The sequence below is a fragment of the Cervus canadensis genome, chromosome 26 (assembly GCF_019320065.1).
Source record: "Cervus canadensis isolate Bull #8, Minnesota chromosome 26, ASM1932006v1, whole genome shotgun sequence".
Taxonomy (NCBI): Eukaryota; Metazoa; Chordata; class Mammalia; order Artiodactyla; family Cervidae; genus Cervus; species Cervus canadensis.
In genome coordinates, this window is record NC_057411.1 from 3,567,547 (window position 1) to 3,589,861 (window position 22,315).

Consider the following 22,315-nt stretch of genomic DNA (forward strand, 5'->3'; position numbering starts at 1 on the left):
GTATCGCTGTGTTTGTCGAATGACTCACTGTTTTCATCTTATGGGAAAACTATTTGAATAGATGTTTAAAACCTGTAAATAACCTGAATCCTGGCAAATCAAGGACTATAGCTTTTCTGCCACCCTGGGCCCTTGTCCTTGTAGCGTCAAGAGCTCAGGATGACGCTTCTTTCCTTCACACTTTAGAAGTAGCCTTTAGTCCCAAGAAGCGGTGATGGACACTTGGCACTCAGACGACAGGAAGGCATTTTTTTTTTGTCTCAGATGCTCCAGATTCTCCCACTGACACTTCAAAGACTTCAAAGGCAACTGGACTTTGGGGAGTTCGAGGCCTTTGAAGCGGTCATAGAGTGTGTGGGAATGCTTTTTAGGGCTGGGACAGGTGGATGGTCTTAGAAGGGAACCGTGGAGAAAAGAAAAACACGAAGTGTGAAAGTGTTTCTTCTCGGTCTGCCCGTTACCCTAATCCGTGCCATCTTATAAAAATATTAGTGTTCTGCTCTGATAGGGGAATAGCAGTGCCGTAATTCCTTAATATTCAGTTTTATGAAAGTTGCTGCTAGGTGAGAACGACAAAATATTGAAGGCTGCCAGTCTCGCAAAATAATGTAGGATCAGGGGATATGATGAAACCATTGGTCATTCCAGGGAACTTCTGGCGGGCCACCACTGAGAAAAACAACCGTCTTTTGGCTTCTGTTCCCCTCCATTTCTCTCCATGCTGTGTCCCCAGATAATCATTATCTGCTTTTGCCAAACAGGGGTCTTCCTTCATCCTCTTCCTCTTTAACTCCTGGGCTGCCTGGGACAGTTAACCCCTGCCCCCACCCCCAAACTCCCTCTAGCCCAGTCTTCTGTGAAAGTCTGCTTTCCTGATTCTCTTGTGAACTCCTAGCAAAAGGTTTTTTTGTTGTTGTTCACATTACCAGCTCACTTCCTTCCTCTTATCTAAATGCGAATGCTCCTCAAAGCTCCTCGGACCCTGTTTGGCTTCTGTTACGCTCTCTGCTCTGAGATACTCATCATCCCTACAATACCATTAAAAAATTTTTATTTATTTATTTATTTTGGCTGCTCTGGGTCTTTGTTGCTGTGCTGGGGCTTTCTGTAGTTGCAGCAAGCAGGGGCTACTTTTTGTTGAAGTGCACAGGCTTCTCATCACGCTTGCTTCTCTTGTTGCAGAGCATAGACTACACAGGCACTCGGGTTTTGGTGGTTGCATCACACAGGCTTAGCTGCCCCTCAGCATGTGGGATCTTCCTGGACCAGGGATTGAACCCATCTCCCCTGCATTGGCAGGCAGATTCTTAACCACTGGACCACCAGGGAAGCCCCTACAAAGTCATTTTGAGGCTAATTTGCCACCAGCCCTGACTAATTCTTTGCAATCAGGTGATTGGCACCAACTCAGAGGACATATCCCCTTGGGTGTTCTACCATCACTCAATATATACAAAACCTTCCCCACCATCGGATCAATGAAACCTGCTTTTTCACTCTATATCACACTTCCATCTTCCTTGGAACCATTTTTCATTCCTCCTTTTTCAGGACCTCTATCCAGCCTATCTCCAAGTGAGTTTTTTTTTTTTTTTTCTTTTTTTAATCTTCTTGGATCTTTTTATTTTCTTCTAATTCAACTTCCAAAATCCTAGTTCAGACTCTAGCAACCTCACACCAGCATTCTGCCATCACACATGTAAGATGCCCAGTTTGGCAGATGCTACTGGTGTCTATTAAGTATCTCTTCTCCCCTCTTCGCTTATTAAAAGAGCTCCAATTATTTGAGGTATTGCATTATGCTCAGGTAAAATCTCTCCCCTGTTATCCACACGTCTAGTTCTGCTGATGAGCACTTCTACCAGGTAAGATTTCTGGGAGAGCTGTTGTTCTCTTGATAAAAGGTAATAACCAGATAGCACATGCCTTGCCCCACACACACCCACTCACTGGCTTCCTACCTTCCTTTTTTCCTAGATAGAATGTAGAATCAATGGGTGCGGTTAAGATACCGTACTTAACATCAGCTAGGTCACCTCAGATACTTTCATGAGACCTTGAGAAACTTATCTAACCTTTTAAAGCCTCAATTTTGTATCTGTAAAATGGGTACAAAGACAACCATATAGGCTGTGAAGATTGAAAGTAGTATGTTTATAAAGCATTGAATGTGTTTTATACAAAGACCTTGTCACTGTCAGCAAGTGGTAGATTGTCCTCCAGCTGTTTCCATTTTCTAAATTCCTATCATGAAAGTGAAAATGAAGGTCGCTTAGTCTTGTCTGACTCTTTGCAACCTCATGGACTATAAAGGAATTCTCCAGGCAAGAATACTGGAGTGGTTAGCCATTCCCTTCTTCAGGAGATCTTCCCAACCCAGGGATTGAACCAAAGTCTCCTGCAATGCAGGCAAATTCTTTGCCAGCTGAGTCACCATACTTAGAGTAATTATGGTACATATATGCATTGTTTTATCTTGTCTCTTGGATTACCCGTTTCCTTGGAGAGAAGGAGACTGTAATAAACTTAGAGCGACTGACTGTTTCTACTGTTTGTTTCATCACCTCCAAATTGCCTTGTCCAGTTCTGGGTGTGTAATAGGCTCTTAAAAACTCTTAAAAACTAGGCTCTTAAATAGGGATTTAATGAAAGGTTATATGATAAAGGTAATGGAAATAAAATCTTAGAACAAATTAAGTATTGGCTAAAGTTAGGAAATCAAGATGAGAGGCTATAAGGATGATCATTTTGCTTTGAAAACTATCTTCAAGGGAAGACAGATACAAGCAGAGAAGATGCCGCTGTGAATGGCTTCTCTTCTTCCCTAGGTCCAGACTCGAACTCTCTTCTCAGCCCCCATTCTTTCCTCCCCAAATGCTATTTCAACTCCAAAGCATTGCAGAGCAATGCAGACTTTTCTGGAGAAAAAAATCCTAGTCAAACCCTTGAACATCTCAATCTTTCTCCTCCTGTCTCTTTCTGGCTCTTCTGCTTCTCGCATCTCTCCCCAAAAAAGACGGAAAAATCTTTATCTAAATACTATAGTTTGCCATCATCTGGAGCACTGGGTCGGCCTCCTGAGTTTGGACACAGCACTCAGCAAACCAAAGTCCTGTTGCCGAGCCATCCCTGAGGCTAGCATGCTTGCGAGGGCTATTTATAGTCTTATTTCTGGCTTGAAAAAGTGAAAGTGTTAGTCACTCAGTCATGTCCCACTCTTTGCAACCCCATGGATTGTAGCCCACCAGGCTCCTCTGTTGGTGGAATTCTCCAGGCAGGAATACTGGAGTGGGTTGCCATTCCCATCTCCAGGGGATCTCCCTAACTCAGGGATTGAATCCACGTCTCCTACATTGCAGGCAGATTCTTTACTGTCTGAGCCACCAGGAAAGCCCTGTTTCTGCCTCATTCCAAAGAACCAGGGCAATGCCCACTTCCTTTCCACCTCCTACACCTACCCTACCACCCTCCATTTTTTTCCTTTCTCATCTCCACTCTACTCTTCTACATCCTTCTGGTTTTTGTCTTCTCCCTCTGCCCTAGTCATCAGCCTACACTGTTTTTACTTCTCAAAGGCCTGGGAGAAGGTATTGAGGCAGGGGTACATCTGCCGTCAACCAGGAACAGTCAGAAGAAAAGGAGATTCTTGACTCACCTTGAGTTTCTAAGGCCTTTCTCCTCATCAAGGCATGGGCAGGAGACTACTTCCTACACAGGGCCAAAATTTGGCCTTACTTTGGTCTTGAGAAATCTCTATCTGGAGAGAACTGGGGATCTATAAATGAGAATGCCCATCTCTGAGTACAGAGAAAATTTCACCCAGGATATTCTAATACCTTCATTACCCAATGTAGTTTGGGACCACAAATATAGAGATAAATGTCTCCAACATGTCATTAGTCTCCCTTTGGATATATGATCTTATGGCTTGGCCTTATCTTATTTTAATCAAAATGTATACATACCAAAAGCATTTATTCTGCATTTTTAAATGCAGAACAAAAAAAGGTAAGCCTGTGGTGGAGAAATGGGTGCATTCATTTTCTTTGTCACTGTATTTGATTTTGTAAAAACCCTGAGCAGATGTTAGCCTCCTCCGCTGTCCCATCAGGGAGACCCAGGCTCCAGGTATCTCCCCTCTGAGGATGGGGAGCGGTAGGGAAGGAGGGCAGGCACTGCGGGGCACTCACATCCTATGACCAAGACACTAGTCTGCAAGGAAGTAAACTTTCTAATGTAGTATTTCCAGGCCTTGTTCCAACTGCTTCATGAAAAGATAACCATCACAGTCATTCTTAGCCAGATGTGATCTGATTCCCTCTTTTCTTTCACTAACTCACGTCTGCCCCCACCAACTATGGTCCTAGAGGTGGTTGTCAGTGGCGTGGGTCTCAATCATGGAGACCTCTTGCCCCCTTGCGCCCCTCCCCTCTTCTCTTCCTCCTATCAAACTGCTATTTTGTGTCTCTGTTGCAACTGGGTCATGTTTTTGACTTTACCAAGAGGAAGCAAGAGGCCTTCGGTGGGAAAGCAAGAGGTTTCCAGCGCTCACCAAATACAGATGCTCAGGAAGTGGGGCGCTCGTGTGGCTTGGGGAGAGGGAACTTCTCGGCTCCAGGGCTGTGTCCTGTCTGCAGGAGGCCCCCCTCACTCCTCGCTGTCTCCCAGCCTGCCTGACTCCGAACGTCCCCGGGAATAATTGAACTTCTTATCTAAGGTACGGGCCAGCTTCCTTGAACCACCAACTGCTCGATTGCACAACTCATCGGTTATATAAGAGGATCTTAAGAAAGAATAAGATCATGAGCCCCACATAACTGCCCCTGTCCAGGCATTACCCCCAGCCCCGAGAAAGGGGCCCAGTTGGGGCAGTTGGTCCATTTGTAAACAGAAGCTTCAGAACGGACCGTCAGTTTTGCTGAACGAGGCTCCAGGGCTCCACGGCGTCCTTGTGTTCCCTCAGGCTCCCTGCCCCCACTCCACCTCTGTCACCCCAAACGCAGGCCCTCATTACCCTGGATGAGAATAGAAGGCTCCTCATCACTTATTTATTTTTAGCACTTGCTCAAACTAATTGGTAGCCCTGCAACCCATACATAATACAGTGATCTGGAAGGAACTGACAGCTATTTAATGATGGATGGTATCGGATGGGGACAGAGAACTCAAGACTTACTCTGCAGAGGGTCTTGTTTGACTGTCTACAGTTTGACTGTCTACTGTTGTCTGGGGGCTCGTGTTTTCTGATGCACTTGGTCTCTAAAGGTTATTAGCTGAAAATTACAGAGCCAGAGCTCAGTAAGGCTGGTGCAGTCCTCTTCCTACTTCTTCACTGGCCTACAGAGGTGGGTTCACCAGTTCTGAGCCTTTGAGAGAAGGAGAGCCAGTATTTAGAGAAGGAAGGCCATGTCTTTGACTCTTTCTCCTGCCTGGATCCTGGCATGGGAAAGGTAGTAAGGAGTTTGGGAAGGGCATGAGTTCTGGAAGCAGACAAGTCTGGGGAGTCTCAGCTTGAACACTCAGCACTTATGTGACTTCAGATAGATGGCTTAAGCTTTCAGATGAGATCGGGCGCGTTCAGGGTGGTATGGCCATAGATGGCTTAAGCTTTCAGAACCTGTTTCCTCATCTCTCAAAATGGGGAGAATAATACCTACCCACCAACGTGTTTTAGAGGACAAATGTGAAAGCACCAATTATACTGCCTCCTACAAGCTTAGGTATTCAATAACAAGTTCTTCCTTAATTTGAATTTACCACATCTAAGATCCCTTAGGGAACTATGAACAAAACACGCCACGCTTTGCACTTCCACTTTGCTCTTTATTAGTAGGTCCATAACATAAGATAGACAAGATATCAGAGTAACATACAGGACCCCACTGAGAAGACTGGGATTCTATTACTGATTATACCTGAGAATGTGCTCAGAAGCTGTGCAATCAAAAAAGCTGTCATGCTTCCCTGGTGGTCCAGTGGTTAAGAGTATGCCTTGCATTGCAGGGGATATCGGTTCAATCACGGGTCCAGGGGGATTCCACACACCGTGGGGCAACTGAGCCTAGGCCCCACAACTACCCGCCCACTTGCCCTGAGGCCTGAGCTCCGCAACAAGAGAAGCCCCTGCAGTGAGAAAGCTCTGTGTCCCAGCGGGAGTAACCCCCGCTCGCTTCAACTAGAGAAAGTCCATGTGCAAAAGTGAAGACCCAGTGCTGCCAAAAAAAAAATAATGACAAACTAACTAAACATTTTAAAAAAGGAGGTGTCCTTTAGGACCCTTCCTACACTGTGGGTAGCAGTGTACATTGGTGCAGCCACTATAGAAACAATATGGAGTTTCCTTAAAATACCAAAATCAGAGCTACCATGAGATCTAGCAATCTTACTTCTGGGAATATATCCAGAAAACTCTGAAAGTGTACAAAGGATACATGCACCCCAACATTCATAGCAGCACCATTTATAATAGTCAAGACATGGATGCAACCTGAGTGTCTATCAACAGATGAATGGATAAAGATGTGGCATATATTCACAATGGAATATTATTTCAGCCAAAAAAAGAGTGAAATAATGCCATTTGCAGCAACATGGATGGACCTAGAGAATATCATATTAAGTAAAGTAAATCAGACAGAGACAAATATTATATGGTAACACTTATATGTAGAGTCTAAAAAAAAATAATACAAAAGAACTTGTTTACCAAAGAGAAACAGACTCACATAGAAAGCAAACATTTGGTTACCAAAGGCGAAAGGCAGGAGAGAAAGGAGTAAGTTAGGGATATGGAAGTAACACACACAAACTACTATACATAAAATAGATAGGCAGTGAGGGTTTACTGTGTAACAGAGAACTATATTCAATAACTTATAATAACCTATAATAGAAAATAATTTGAATACATATATATTTAGCCAAATCACTTTGCTGTATACTTACACAATATTATAAATCAACTACACTTCAATTTAAAAAAAGGCCTTGGATCCTAGGTTTTGTGTAAACTTGGATAAATTATTGATATGTAAGCTCTCTGAGTCTTAATCATCTCAATCTCATTGGGATTTGTGAGTGATAAGTATAATAATAAGCATACTAACAAGTATAAACTACTAATTAAATGCTAAAATAGAGCAGATGCCACCCAAATGTTACCTTCATTTCTTCATTAAGTAATAATCTTCTAGTTTTGAACTGTAATTAGATATTCATTTATGTAACAAATGTTTATAGAGCAAATGTGTTTATATGGCAGACACAGTCCTAGTCGCTGGGCATCCTATACTCTGGCTTGGGAGAGAGCTGATAAATTGGCAGATGAGAGTTTATATAATTTAGTATAAAAAATATGGGATTCCATTAGAATCAGGCTACAGAGCTACTTTTTTCATTCAACTATATTTTATTTCATTGAAAATTGTCTGTATCAGTATATGTTACTAGAGAGTTTTTTCATCCTTTTATATAGCTGCACATTGTTCCAAAGTGTGTGTGTATACACACACACCCATTATTTAGCCATTAACATTACAAATGGCCATTTGTGTTTTCTACCTTTTTTGGGGGAAGGGAACTGAAAAAATGATATCCTCATTCTTATTTTATTATACTGTATGATAATTTTTATAGATTATATTATTTTATTTTTTAATCTTTAAATAAAATATCATGGGCCCCAAATATTATCAAATCTCATGATTTTAATGGGTAATATGTCTTTTTCAGTTGCATTAACCTTTGAAAGAGTGAAAAAGAAAGTAAAAGTTGCTCGGTTGTGTCCGACTCTTTGCAACTGTATGGGCTATACAGTCCATGGAATTCTCCAGGCAAGAATATTGGAGTGGGTAGCCTTTCCCTTCACCAGGGGATCTTCCTGACCCAGGAATCGAACCCAGGTTTCCCACATTGCAGGCAGATTTTTTACCAGTTGAGCCACAAGGGAAGCCCAAGAATACTAGAGCGGGTAGCCTGTCCCTTCTCCAGCGGATCTTCCCGACCCAGGAATCGAACCAGGGTCTCCTGCATTGCAGGTATTTTCTTTACCAACTGAGCTATTAGGGAATTCTTGATTGATATTTGCCAACAGTTCATCAACCATGTCAGTTTTTGGGAAATAATTTGACAAGGTTTCTTGAAGTGAAGCTTACCCACTGTTCCATGTGTTTCCTCTGGGTGAGAGGGGAGTACCCAGGTGAGTGCAGGATGCAGTTCAGTTCAGTCGCTCAGTCGTGTCCAACTCTTTGCAACCCCATGAACCGCAGCATGCCAGGCCTCCCTGTCCATCACCAACTCCCAGAGTCCACCCAAACCCATGTCCATCGAGTCGGTGATGCCATCCAACCATCTCATCCTCTGTTGTCCCGATCTCCTCCTGCTCTCAATCTTTCCCAGGATCAGGGTCTTTTCCAATGAGTCAGCTCTTCACATCAGGTGGCTAAAGTATTGGAGTTTCAGCTTCAACATCAGTCCTTCCAATGAACACTCAGTACTGGTTGGACCTCCTGCAGTCCAAAAGTCTTCTCCAGAGGGATGCAAATGGGACTTTGAATTTCTGGGCTGCTTCTTGCTCAATATGATCGTGGATGTAGGGGTTTTTTTTGTTTGTTTTCTGTTTTGTTTTTCCTCTTCAGGTCTTATTTATTTGAGGATAATAATTCCTACCTACTTCTATTCACTAATATGTGTCATTCATTTGGCAACTCATTGGCTATATCAACTTCAAGTCCCTGAAAGTACCCTAAAGTACTTTCAGAATCTTTCAAATGTCTGTCTCTCCCAGTCTCCTCCACTATAAACTGTGTTCCTTCAGGCAACAGCCTTCCTGGAAGATTTATTCTTTGAATTAGAATAAAGATTATCTTCAGTTTTAGGTTCACAAAAAAATTGAGCAAACAGTGCGGAGACTTCCCATATACCTCCTGATCCCACAAGCACAGCCTCCCCACTGCGGGCATCCCCCATCAGAGTGGCACCTTTGTCACAACTCGGAATAATTCTACATTAACACAACAGTATCACTTTAAACCATAGCTTACATTAAGGTCCGCTCTAGTGGTGTTGAACATTCTATGGGTTTGGACAAGCCCATGTGTCCATCATTACAGTATCATACAAACTAGTTTCACTGTCCTAAAAATCCTCTGTGCTCTGCCTACTCATTCCTCCCTTCCCCTAACCCCTGGCAACCATTGCTCTTTTTACTATTTCCCTAGTTTTGTCTTTTCCAGAATGTCATATTGTTGGAATTACACAGTATGTAGCTTTTTCCAACTGGCTTCTTTTACTTATTAATATGCATTAAAATTCCTCCATGTCTTTTCTTGGCTTGATAGTTTGTTTCTTTTTAGTGTGAATAATATTCCCTTGTCTGTATGTATCATAGTTTATTTTCCATTCACCTACTTAAACACATCTTGGATGCTTCCAAATATTGACAAATATGAATTAAGCTGCAAAAAACATCTGTATGCAGGTTTTTGTGTGGACATAAGTTTTTAACTGATTTGGGTAAATACCAAGGAGCCCAATTGCTGCATCATATGGTAAATTTTGTAAGAAACTGCCAAACTGTCTTCCAAAGTGGCTGTACCGTTTTTCACCCCCACCCGCAATGGATAAATACTGCTCCACATCCTCACCAGAATTTGGTTTTGTCAGTAATTTGGATGTGTGATTTGGATTTGAATTATGATAGGTATCTAGTAGTATCTCACTGTTCTTTTAACTTGCATTTCCCTCATGAAGTATAATGTTGAACTTTACTTTTTAAATTTTCTTAATCCATTTTATTGGTTTTTAGTTTGGTTAGTTACTGCATTGACATTCCACTGCAAAATAGTAATTCTTGCTGCACAGGGTCATTGTGAGGAAGAAAGGAAAGAATCTTACCTCTGTAGATACAAAATTTCAGTCTCTAGCCATTTCTGTATCTTGCTCAGGTTGGATAAAGCCAGAGCTGGAAGTCACATTGGTGGAAAGTCAGTGCCCATGAAGTTTCATATGATAATACAGAGAAGGAAATAACTGGCTTTGCCTGAGGAGTTGAATTAGATTTTATGGTGCCTAGAATATAGCAGCCCCTCATTAATTCTTCATTAAATGAGAGGACATTTGAGAAGGTGGACTCTGGAGTTAGACTCCTTAGAATTGAAACAATCCTGCATTAATTTATCAGATGTATGACTTTTGGTCAGTTACTTAACCTCTCTGTTTCCCCATGTGAAAAAATGGGGCTAATAGCAACCTGAAACTGGAAACAACCCAAATGTCCTCAGTGGATGAATGGATAAACAAATTGTGGTATATCTACACTGTGGACTATTAGTCAGTCATAAAAAAGAATGAAGTACTGATATATGTAACAACATGGATGACCCTTGAAAGCATTATGCTAAGTGAAAGAAGCCAGACACACAAAAAAAGGTCCCATACTGTATGATTCCATCGATATGGACTGCCTAGGTTAGGTAAATCCTAGAGACAGAAAGTAGATGGGGGGCTCCCAGGGGCTAAGAAGGCATCATGGGGAGTGACGACTTAACAGGTACAGGATTTTCTTTTGGGTTGGTGAAAATGTTTTGATGCAACAAGATAGTTGTGGTATCTTGTACAACATTGTGAAGGTACTGAAAGCTATTGAATTGAACACTTAAACGTGGTTAATTTTATCTTAAATGAACTTTACCTCAATAAAAATACTCACTGGATATGCTATACAGGAGGTTTGACATAGCTGAGTGAGCAGTAAATTAGTGAGATGGAAAATAGATTTCATTAAATTACCCAGGATGCCACAGAGAGCCAAGATATGCAAGACAGGTTGAAACATATAGAGTGTGAGGTAGTACAGAATTCTAGAAAGATAAAAGACAAAAATGGGATGAAGAGTATTAGAAGTGGGAAAAAAAAAAAACAAACAGAATTTTCCATAAACATTTGTTGGAAGAGTACAAACCTCAGATCCAGGAAACCCAAAAAGTTTCAAGAAGAATAAAAGAAAATTCATACCTAGGCAAATTCTAGTAAAACTGTAGAATGCCTAAAGCCAAAAGAAGATCTAAAAGGAAGCCAGAAAATAAAAATCACTTCCAAAGTGTTGACAATTAGACAGCTGGTGAACTTGTCGACAGTAGTAATAAAAGACAAAAGACAGGAATAAATCATGCAATGTGCTGAAAGAAAAAGTGCTGCTAGTGTAGACTTTCAAAGAAAGCAAAAAAAATATTGTCTTCAATAATGAAGACAAAATACTCTTTTAAGACAAACAAAAATTGAGAGTTTTACCACCAACAGATCTTTGCCCAAGAAAATTCTAAAAGATTCATTTCAAGGAAAATTTTCAGATATTAGTAAATACTGGGTAAGTCTAAATATATAATTTGACTGGATAAGCAACTAAATTAATGTGTAAATTATGGGATTAAATAAAAGGTGTAACTAAAATAATTAATGTGGGAGTATTTAAATTATAGAGAAACTGAAAAGGGTCACAGTGTTTAGAGGTCTTATATTGCTTGGGAGGAAAGGTAAAGATATTGATTAATGTGTTAAAATATATATAGCAGTCACTGAAAGAAGACTGCTAGGTGTCCTTATATCCATTGTCCTTTTCTTATGTAATAATGAAACTTTAATTTTTATCTGACCACATGACCATTTTTCAGCCTTCGAGGCTACAGTGATTGAGGTGCAACAGATTGCATTTTATTTCCAAATATGGGGGGCCCCTCCTCCTGGGAGGATTATGTATTTCCTCACCCTCCTGACATCAGGTTTGATCTCCTTTGGGAGGATTTTATTTAAACACTGGTGATATCAGGCTTGGCCAGGTGACTTGTTTAGCCAATAAACTGTCAGTGGAAATAAAATATGTCACCTTCTGAGCAGAAGTTTTCAAAACCATCATGAAGTTCCACTATCTCTTTTTCTTCGCTCTATCCTTAGCAATGCTTCAGAAAGGGACTGGGGCCAGGAACAAAGAGCCAAAGTTGATGTGTACATGTGATATGAATGAGGAATAAACCCACATTAAAGCTACTTGGATTTTGGAGTTGCTGGTTACTATAGTGTAATTTAGCCTTAGGTGAGTGATACAGAAGTTAATGCCCAGAAATAAGCTGCTGATATCACAACAACAAATAAACAAATACAACAACTTCAAATTAGCAGTATATAGTATTGGTTTTCAGAATGTGAAGTGGGTGCCTAGGAAATGTTAGTGGAGGCTAACATATACAGAAAGATGATAATCCATATTAGAGAGTGGCCAAATATTGACCAAAACTTGCCTAAGCTAACTTGAAAGGCCAACTATGGATGGAGGTTTGTAACATTGTACAGGAGGCAGGGATCAAAACCATCCCCAATAAAAAGAAATGCAAAAAGGCAAGACAGTTGTCAGAGGAAGCCTTACAAATAGCTGAGAAAAGAAGAGAAGTGAAAGGCAAAGGAGAAAAGGAAAGATATTCCCATTTGAATGCAGAGTTCCAGAGAACATCGGGAGGGATAAGAAAGCTTTTTTAAGGAACAATGCAAAGATACAGGAAAACAAAAGAATGGGAAAGACTAGAGATCTCTTCAACAAAATTAGAAGCACCAAGGAAATATTTCATGCAAAGATAGGCACAATAAAGGACAGAAATGGTATGGACCTAACAGAAGCAGAGTATTAAGAAGAGGTGGCAAGAATACACAGAACTATACAAAACAGATCTAATGACCTGGATAACCATGATGGCGTGATTACTCACCTAGAGCCAGACAGCCTGTAGTGCAAAGTCAAGTGGGGCTTAGGAATCATCACATGAACAAAGCTAGTGGAGGTGATGAAATTCCAGCTGAGCTATTTCAAATCTTAAAAGATGATGTTGTGAAAGAGCTGCACTCAATATTCCAGCAAATTTGGAAAACTCAGCAGTGGCCACAGGACTGGAAAAGGTTAGCTTCCATTACAATCCCGAAGAAGGGCAATACCAAAGAATGCTCAAATTACCACACAATTGCACTCATTCCACATGCTAACAAGGTCATGCTCAAAATCCTTCAAGCTAGGCTTCAACAGTATGTGAACCAAGAACTTCCAGATGTACAAGCAGGATTTAGAAAAGGCAGAGGGACCAGAAATCAAATTGCTAACATCTGTTGGATCATAGAAAAAGCTACAAAATTCCAGAAAAACATCTACTTCTGCTTCATTGACTATGCTAAAGTCTTTGACTATGTGGATCACAACAAATTGTGGATAATTCTTAAAGAGATGGGAATACCAGACCACCTTATCTGTCTCTCGTGAAACCTGTTTGCAGGTCAAGAAGCAAGTTAGAACCGGACATGGAACAACGGACTGGTTTAAATTGGATAAGGCGTACATCAAAGCTGTATATTGTCACCCTGCTTATTTAACTTACATGCAGAGCATATCATGAGAAACACTGGACTGGATGAAGCACAAGCTGGAATCAAGATTGCTGGGAAAAATATCAATAACCTCAGATATGCAGATGACACCACCCTTATGGCAGAAAATGAAGAGGAGCTAAACAGCCTCTTGATGAAAGTGAAAGAGGAGAGTGAAAAAGCTGACTTAAAACTTTATATTCAAAAAATGAAGATCAGGGCATCTGGTCCCATCACTTCATAGCAGATAGATGGGTAAACAGTGGAAACACTGACAGACTTTATTTTCTTGGGCTCCAAAATCACTACAAACAGTGACTATAGCCATGAAATTAAAAGATGCTGGTTCCTTGGAAGAACAGCAATGACAAACCTAGACAGTGTATTAAAAAGCAGAGACATTGCTTTGCCTACGAAGGTCCATCTAGTCAAAGCTGTGGTTTTTCTAGTAGTGATGTACAGATATGAAAGCTGGCAATAGAAAAGGCTGAGTGCCAAAGAACTGATGCTTTCAAACTGTGGTGTTGGAGAAGACTCTTGAGAGTCCCTTGAACTGCAAGGATACCAACCAGTCCATCCTAAAGGAAATCAGTCCTGGGTGTTCATTGGAAGGACTGACACTGATGCTGAAACTCCAATACTTTGGCCACCTGATGCAAAGAGCTGACTCATTTGAAAAGACCCGGATGCTGGGAAAGATTGACTGCAAGAGGAGAAGGGGATGACAGAGGATGAGATGGTTGGATGGCATCACCAACTCACTGGACATGAGTTTGAGCAAACTCTGGGAGTTGGTGATGGACAGGGAGGCCTGGCATGCTGCACTCCATGGGGTCACGAAGAATCAGACATGACTAAACAACAGCAGCAACAATGAACTTATGATGTGAGATGAAGAATGTGGGAAATACAGAATGGGATTTAAAAGTTGCATGTTACCACATTGTAACAGCCTGAGATGACTAATGGAGTGATCCATATGACCAAATAAATCAGTGCCACAATAAAGTAAGGAGATGCAACCCTACATTGAAAATGCACAGATCTTCAGATTAGAGGTTTTTGAAACTTCAACTCTATGCTACCAACTCTTTATTGCTATTTAGTCACTAAATCGTGTCTGACTCTTTGAGATCCCATGGACTGTAACCCAGCAGATTCTTCTGTCCATGGAATTTCCCAGGCAAGAATACTGGAGTGGTTTGCCATTTCTTTCTCCTGGGGACCTTCCCAACCCAGGGATGGAACCCAGGTCTCCTGCTAGTCAGATGGATTCTTTACTACTGAGCCACCAGGGAAGACCAGAGACATATTTCAAACATAAAGACAAAGGAAAGACTGAAAATATAAAGGAAGAAAAAGATAGAGCAGACCCTTAAGAGCAAAGCAAAATGGATACAAATATCCAACTCCACATTCTTTATTGCATAGACACAGCTAGACCATTCTCAAACTGGACAAAGTTCACTTAAGAACAAAATAGTGGAATTACAATTCAAAAAGAGCCTCAGAGGTTTTTACGACGGGTTAAATTGTGCCTCTCCAAAATTTATGTTTGAGTACTTTAAGATGAGACTGTATTTGGAGACAGGATCTTTAAACAATTAAGTTAAAATAGGGAGGGACCCAATCCACGCAGAGTAGGGTCCTCATAAGAAGAAGAAATTTGGACACAAAAAGAGGCACCCAGGATGTGTGGGCAGGGAGGAAGGATGGCACCAGGTCACAAGGAGAAACAGTTATCTCTGAACCAAGGAGAGAGCTTTCAAAGAGAACCGACACTGCAGACACCTTGATCTTGAACTTCTAACCTCCAGAACGTTGAGAAAATCACTTTGTTATTAGAGCCACCTTGTCCGTGACTTTGTTTGTGGTACCCAGTTTGTGATACTTTGTGACAGCATCTCTAGGATACTTAAAGTGAAGTGAAGTCGCTCAGTCGTGTCCGACTCTTTGCGACCCCATGGACTGTAGCCTACCAGGCTCCTCCGTTCATGGGGTTTTCCAGGCAAGGGTACTGGAGTGGGTTGCCATTTCCTTCTCCAAGGGATCTTCCCGACCCAGGAATCGAACCTGAGTCTCCCGCATTGTGGGCAGTCGCTTAAATAATATTAGTAATTGCAATAATGTCATACCCTAGATCTTTTCAGGCCATTTCCTTTGGAGAATTCCAAAGATCAAAAAAGCAGCCATGTGCAACAAGAAGATGCCTTCTGGCAGCTCCCTCCTTACAAAGAGGCTTTTAATAATGGGCCTTGGCACAAAGGTAGTCAGCATTGTGCCCTGGGGCGGGTCTCACCGTTGTCCTCCTCTGTGGGCAGCTGAAGACAGCCAAAGATGCAACGCCATCCAAGGGAGTGCCATCTGGGAGGATGTTTCTAAAGAAAACAGGAGGCTCTGGTTCCTGGATTTGCCACTCTGATCCAGTTTAATCGCTAACATCTATAAGAAAAGAAAGTCCTCTTTCTTTCATATCACACTGGGCTAGAGCCAAATGAGATTCTGCATGCTGATGGTGTGGGGTAATAGCTATATCGTAATCATCATTTTAGAGAACATTTCTCTCCTACCAGCTCTTGCTGAACATATTTAGATTCCGAGATAACATTAGGGGGTGAGAACATTTGTCCTTTAAAGACTTCAATTCGAGGGCTTCAACCGCTCACTGGCTTTGTCATTTGTTATTCATACGTGTTCATCAAATTGTTCAAATGTTTTTATTTCCTCCTATGAATGGTTTCATTTAGAAAACACTTCGTATCATCTCCAAGCTAATTATTTAATAAAAAAAGGTTTCTTTCATTTTTTATTTTCTCATCTCTCTTCTTTTGACATTGAGGTCATGTTTCTCATCTGAAACTCCAATGTGTGCTAACTTTACATTTTTATAAATTCATACATTGAGGGCACTTTGTTTTGGTCCAGCGGTTTCCCCCCAAGAGGGGAAAGTTGTATTTATAGGCGTCTATAAATGCAAGGCTTTGTGTGGATCTTTTCTTTCTTCTCGCCCCCTCAGGGTGGTGGCTAGAAATCTGCGCAATTCTTGTTTTAAAAAAAAAGAATGAAAGACAATATGATACAGTTGGTCTCTGTTGATTACTTGGTAGTCTGGTGACTGTAGAAATGCTAATCAAAGGCTCTGGACAATGAAAGCCAAGCTTGTGTGGGAAGAGGCCAAGGGGCCGTAGGATTTAGGAAAGAGTTACAGAGCTTTGCTTGTCTAATCTAATAACTTATCATACCTTCTTCTTCTTCTTCTTTAAGATTTTTTTTAATGTGGGCCAGTTTTAAAGTCTTTATTGAATTTGTCACGATATTGCTTCTGTTTTATGTTTTGGTGTTTTGGCCACAGGGCATGTGGGATCTTAGCTCCCAGACCAGGGATCTAACCTGTGCCCCCTGCATTGGAAGTGCAGATCTTAACCACTGGACCACCAGGGAAGGGCCCTTCTTTTCCTTCTTTCTTTCCTCTCTGCTCTTTGGTCTTTCTGCAGCTCTCTATTTTTCCATATTTTGTTTTTTTCCTTTCTTTCTTCTTTCCTTCATACAAGGAAGGAAACTATAAGATCGAACCATAGGTTGGAAATGGCCAAATATCAGCAACTTCACACACTCAACCTAATACAACAAAAAAAATTCAAGGTTTAAAACTTCTTTACACAAAGAAAAGAGAATAACAGCACAATATTATTTTCCAAAAATAGAGATTCTTCCTTATTCAAGAAGGCAAACTGGCTTAGGACAGGCTGTGGGTTTAACCAGGCCTGAATTTCCTAGTTCCACAATCTGTTCTTTGCAAGACTTTAATCAAGTGACTTTGCCTCTCTGAGTCTCAGTTGCCTTATCTGTAAATGGGAATCCTGGTACCTATTTTACAGGATTTTTCTGAAAACCAAAAGTAAACATAAAAAGGCATGACAACTTACAGAGTGAGTGGTCTGACACATACATACACATGTCTAACTTTTTTATGGTACTTTGGTGATGAGAAAAATGCAAATTAATTCAAAAGCATTACTGAACACTTGTGGCTTCAAGGCAGAAGTTACAAGCTGATTCAGAAAGAACTGATCACATTGGAAAGAAAACCTATTACTCAGTTCAGTTGCTCAGTTGTATCCGAATCTTTGCGACCCTATGGACTGCAGCACGCCAGGCCTCCCTGTCCATGACCAACTCCTGCAGTTTACTCAAACTCATGTCCATTGAGTCGGTGATGCCATCCAACTGTCTCATCCTCTGCTGTCCCCTTCTCCTCCTGCCCTCAATCTTTCCCAGCATCAGGGTATTTTCAAATGAGTCAGTTCTTCGCATCAGGTGGCCAAAGTCCTGGAGTTTCAGCATCACTGTCAGTCCTTCCAATGAACACCCAGGACTGATTTCCTTTAGGATGGATTGGTTGGATATCTTTGCAGTTCAAGAGACTCTCAAGAGTCTTCTCCAACACCACAGTTCAAAAGCATCCATTCAAAAAAAAAAAAGCATCAATTCTTCTGTGCTCAGCTTTCTTTATAGTCCAACTCTCACATCCATACATGACTGCTGGAAAAACCATAGCTTTGACTGGATGGACCTTTGTTGGCAAAGTAATGTCTCTGTTTTTTAATATGCTGTCGAGGTTGGTCATAACTTTTCTTCCAAGGAGCCAGTGTCTTTTAATTTCATGGCTGCAATCACCATCTGCAGTGATTTTGGAGCCCAAAAAATAAAGTCAGCCACTGTTTCCACTGTTTCCACATCTATTTCCCATGAGGTGATGGGACCAGATGCCATGATCTTAGTTTTCTGAATGTTGAGCTTTAAGCCAACTTTTTCACTCTCCTCTTTGACTTTCATCAAGAGGCTCTTTAGTTCTTCTTCACTTTCTGCCATAAGGGTGGTGTCATCTGCATATCTGAGGTTATTGATATTTCTCCCAGCAATCTTAATTCCGGCTTGTGCTTCTTCCAGCCCAGTGTTTCTCATGATGTACTCTGCATATAAGTTAAATAAGCAGGGTGACAATATATAGCCTAAGGCCATGAACAAATATTTAACCAAAACAGTTTGCCTCCAAGCATCAATATATGGGGGACCGAGTACCAGCATGTGATTGACTGAACAAGGATGGGTTTCCCCAAGAGTTAATTCCTTTTGTGATAGATCACATACATGGGGCTGTGGGCAATTATGTGAAGTGTGTGTGTGTGTGTGTGTGTGTGTGTGTGTGTGTGTGTGTGTGTGTGTGTGTGTGTGTGTGTGTGTGTGTGTGTGTGAAGAACATAGTGTCAGGAGTCAAAAGTCAGGATGTACTGAAAGGTTTTCCCACAGTTTCAGGAAGACCTTGGAAATCTCATTTTCCAGCAGGATGAGGCTCCCCCCAACCCCGCCCAACTTCAATTGTGCAGTCCAGAAGCTCTTTGGGGAATATATTCCAGGGCACTGTGTAGGGCTTTCTGTTTAAATACTGACTTAACTCTGAGACAGTAGCCACCAGGTACTCTGATCATCACACTGCTGACATCTTGTGGGGCCTACAGCAAGAATCTCACAGTCCTGAGGGCATGGCGGGAAGCCTTGTGGCTCCATTTCAAATACCCAATGAGTCTGGGATGAACAGCCATGAGGGGTGTAGGTTGAGTATTTGTCTGATTGCAGTGATTATGATAGTTCCTTTACAACTTTGGTTTCCACTGCATGCTATTATGGGCCTTCCCAGGTGGCTCAGTGGGTAAAGAATCCACCTGCAATGCAGGAAAGACAGGAGATGTGGGTTCCGTCTTGGGTCTGGAAGATCCCTTGGAGAAGGAAATAGTAGCCCACTCCAGTGTCTCTGCCTGGGAAACCTCACGGGCAGAGGAGACAGGTAGGCTTCCGTCTATGGGGTTGCAGAGAGTCAGTCATGACTAGCGATCGAGCACAGGTACATGCTATTGTATGGCCTGCTTGCCAAGTGATATGCCTTTAACATGCTTAATAATTTTTGAATCACCCTTAATTTTCTTAATCAATAGGTATTCACAGTCTCCTGTAGGCATCTGAAGGATTTTGAAATTTGAAAAAGAAATTCATACACTCAAGGAAGTTGGGAACCCCCGCCCTAGGCTCTGTGACTAATCTCTTCCTGTATCTTGCTCACCCAGGGTCTGAACTGACCTGCCATTCAGGTCTAATGTTTGATCCTGGGGAAACTTTATGAGATACATTCCATCCTGACTGGGGGATAGTTCTCTAGAGCAGTGGGGTCATGAGTCCCCAACCTCCTTTTGACTTCTCAGTATAGGTCACCCTCTAAAGGTTTCACCACCGACCACCTGGTCCCATTTCCCCTATTTTGATATGGGAACCTGTTTTCGGGGTGTCTTTTGTTTTTTTTGACATATTAAGCAATACCAAAATTTAATTATTTATACCATCCAAATTTCTCTCTATGGCTGCCTGGGTGGCTCAGATGGTGAAGAATTCACCTGGCAATGCAGGCGAAGACCTGGGTTTGATCCCTGGGTTGGGAAGATCCCCTGGAGAAGGGAATGGCAACCCACTCCAGTATTCTTGCCCAGAGAATCCCGTGGACTGAAGAGTCTGGCGGGCTATAGTCCATGGGGTCACAAAGAGTAGGACATGACTGAGCAACTTTATTTCTCTTATGATAGGGACATTTTTTTTTTAAGAGAAGAAAATGATTAGCTTTTAAAATTATGACCCTATCAGAAACCAATGTCACATTCCAGTCCCACAACCAGCAAAAGCTGAGAAAGAAAAATGACTAAGCCTGGGGTTCTCCAGCCCCTTCCTCCTATGGCTGGCCCTGCCTAGTCCTGAGATAACTCTCAGTTATCCCGCATGTTTCACTGGCTTCAAGGAGAGCCTCAAATACCTTCCAGCAGACACTCCTTGACACGTCCCTGCCTTTACCCCTTCCCAGGCCCTGCTCTCGAGGCATCCGGATGCCAACATTCTGGAGATGCCTCTTCTCAGCTCCAGCTGGAGAAGGACAGAAACACACATGGCCTTCACAGCCCATGCCAGGATCGAAAAATGTTTGGCCACTGGCACTCTCTTATTTGTGGTTATTTCTTGTTTCTAATTTTGCAGCCCGCACCAAATCCTCCTCCAAGAGGATACTGCCTCGCAAGCTGCCAGCTCTCGGGGTTGGGTGCGGGGGATGTCTAAACTCAGCACACCACCTGCACTCATTCTGAGACTCAATCCGGGTCGTCTAATGAACAGGGCTTTAAGCAGGGGTTCTCAGAGCCATCCCTGGAACACAACAGAAAAGCCAGTCGGCCCGCCCCAACCCCTCTTGGCTGTATTTCCTGCTCCCTCCCTAGCTCTCTTCCTCTCTCCTCTCTGCCTACATGCTTCTTTGTCCTCTTCCTGGTGCCGCTGCCACCGTGACCATCCTTTTGTCGTGGGGGCCCATTGTGGGGGCCAAGTTTTGCCCCGGGGGAGGGCCTCACGCTGGCTCCGTGGATTCAAAGTGCCGGGGCTGCCGAAGGAAGATTGTCTGACCACAAGCCACCTGGCATCCATCAAAGACAAACAAACATGCTGTGCTTATCACCAAGCTGCCTGGTGTAGCCAAACTGTAAATTAGATCCGTAACGGCCTCCTCGGCGGCATCACATGGCCCAGGCGCAGACCCGGTGGCCCCAGGTCTTAGCTGCAAATACGGATACTGGAGTGTCACCCACCTTGGCTTTAGTTTGAGTGTGAACTTTATTTCAAAATATCCTTTAAAGTTGGAATATATGTACACACATACACAAGACTGATGGCACAAGGCCAAGATATAAACAGCGGTTGCCTTTGCCTGGTGACCATCGATCTCTGAGACTTCTTTTCTTTGTATGGTTTTATATTTTCCAAAGTTTCTCCGATGAGGGCTTAATCATTTTTATGATGTTGAAAACATGGACAGATACTTTTAATTTAAAATGTTTGAAAATCAAAACATCCTAACTTATGTGTGGATGAGCAGATGGAAAGCAAGGTGGGTTTAGTTTGAAAGGAGGGCAAATTCTAAAACAGACTTACAGAGATAGAAAAGGGGGAGGGAGGGGGAAAAACAGAAGTATGGGATTAACAGATACTGGCTTCTCTATATAAAATAGGTAAGCAATAAGGATATACTGTGTAACACAGGGAATTATGGCCATTATTTTGCAATAACCTGGAATGGAGTATAATCTGCAAAAATACTGAATCACTATACTCTACACCGGAAACGAATATAATATTGTAAATTAACTATACTTCAGCTTTAAAAAAAAAAAGGCAAATTCTGATTATATCAGAGCCGAGCACCTGGGTGAGTCAGAACCCAGTCACAGCTCCAGCAAACCTCCCCAGCGGAGCCATCTTTCACCTCAGGTCTGGGTCCTGTCACCACTGATGCACTCAGGGATCCTGCAGAGACAGTGCTCATCTTCTTGTAGGATTTCAGATCAAGAGGGATGCTGGGGAAGTGCTTTCTCCTACCCACCCCAACCACACCTCTGCCAACTGTGCCTGAGGGCACAACAATCCTGGAACCTCAGGGTGAAGGCTAAGAGGCTTGTCAGTTATTTTTGGATACACCCTTAGGCGCTTCCTACTTTTCCTCAGCGGTCTCACAGAGCTGGAGGTAAGGTGGTTTATCACCTGGTACGGTGCCTCACTCAAGTTTATGCAACAGAGCACAGATCTAGGTCAAATCTGTATCCATGTGAATAAAACCACCAGGTCCCCTCCCATCCATCACTCCCAGGAGTCTTGTCCACACAGTGACAAGAGCTGACTCAAAAGTTTGGTTGTTTGGGGAGTTGTATAGATACAATTCTCAGCAGAACATCATTCACTTCTACAGGAAAGTACACCGGCCAGACGGATCGTATATTACAAGTGTATCTGTGATAATATGATTTGAATCATTTGCTTTTAATCTGATTGACTT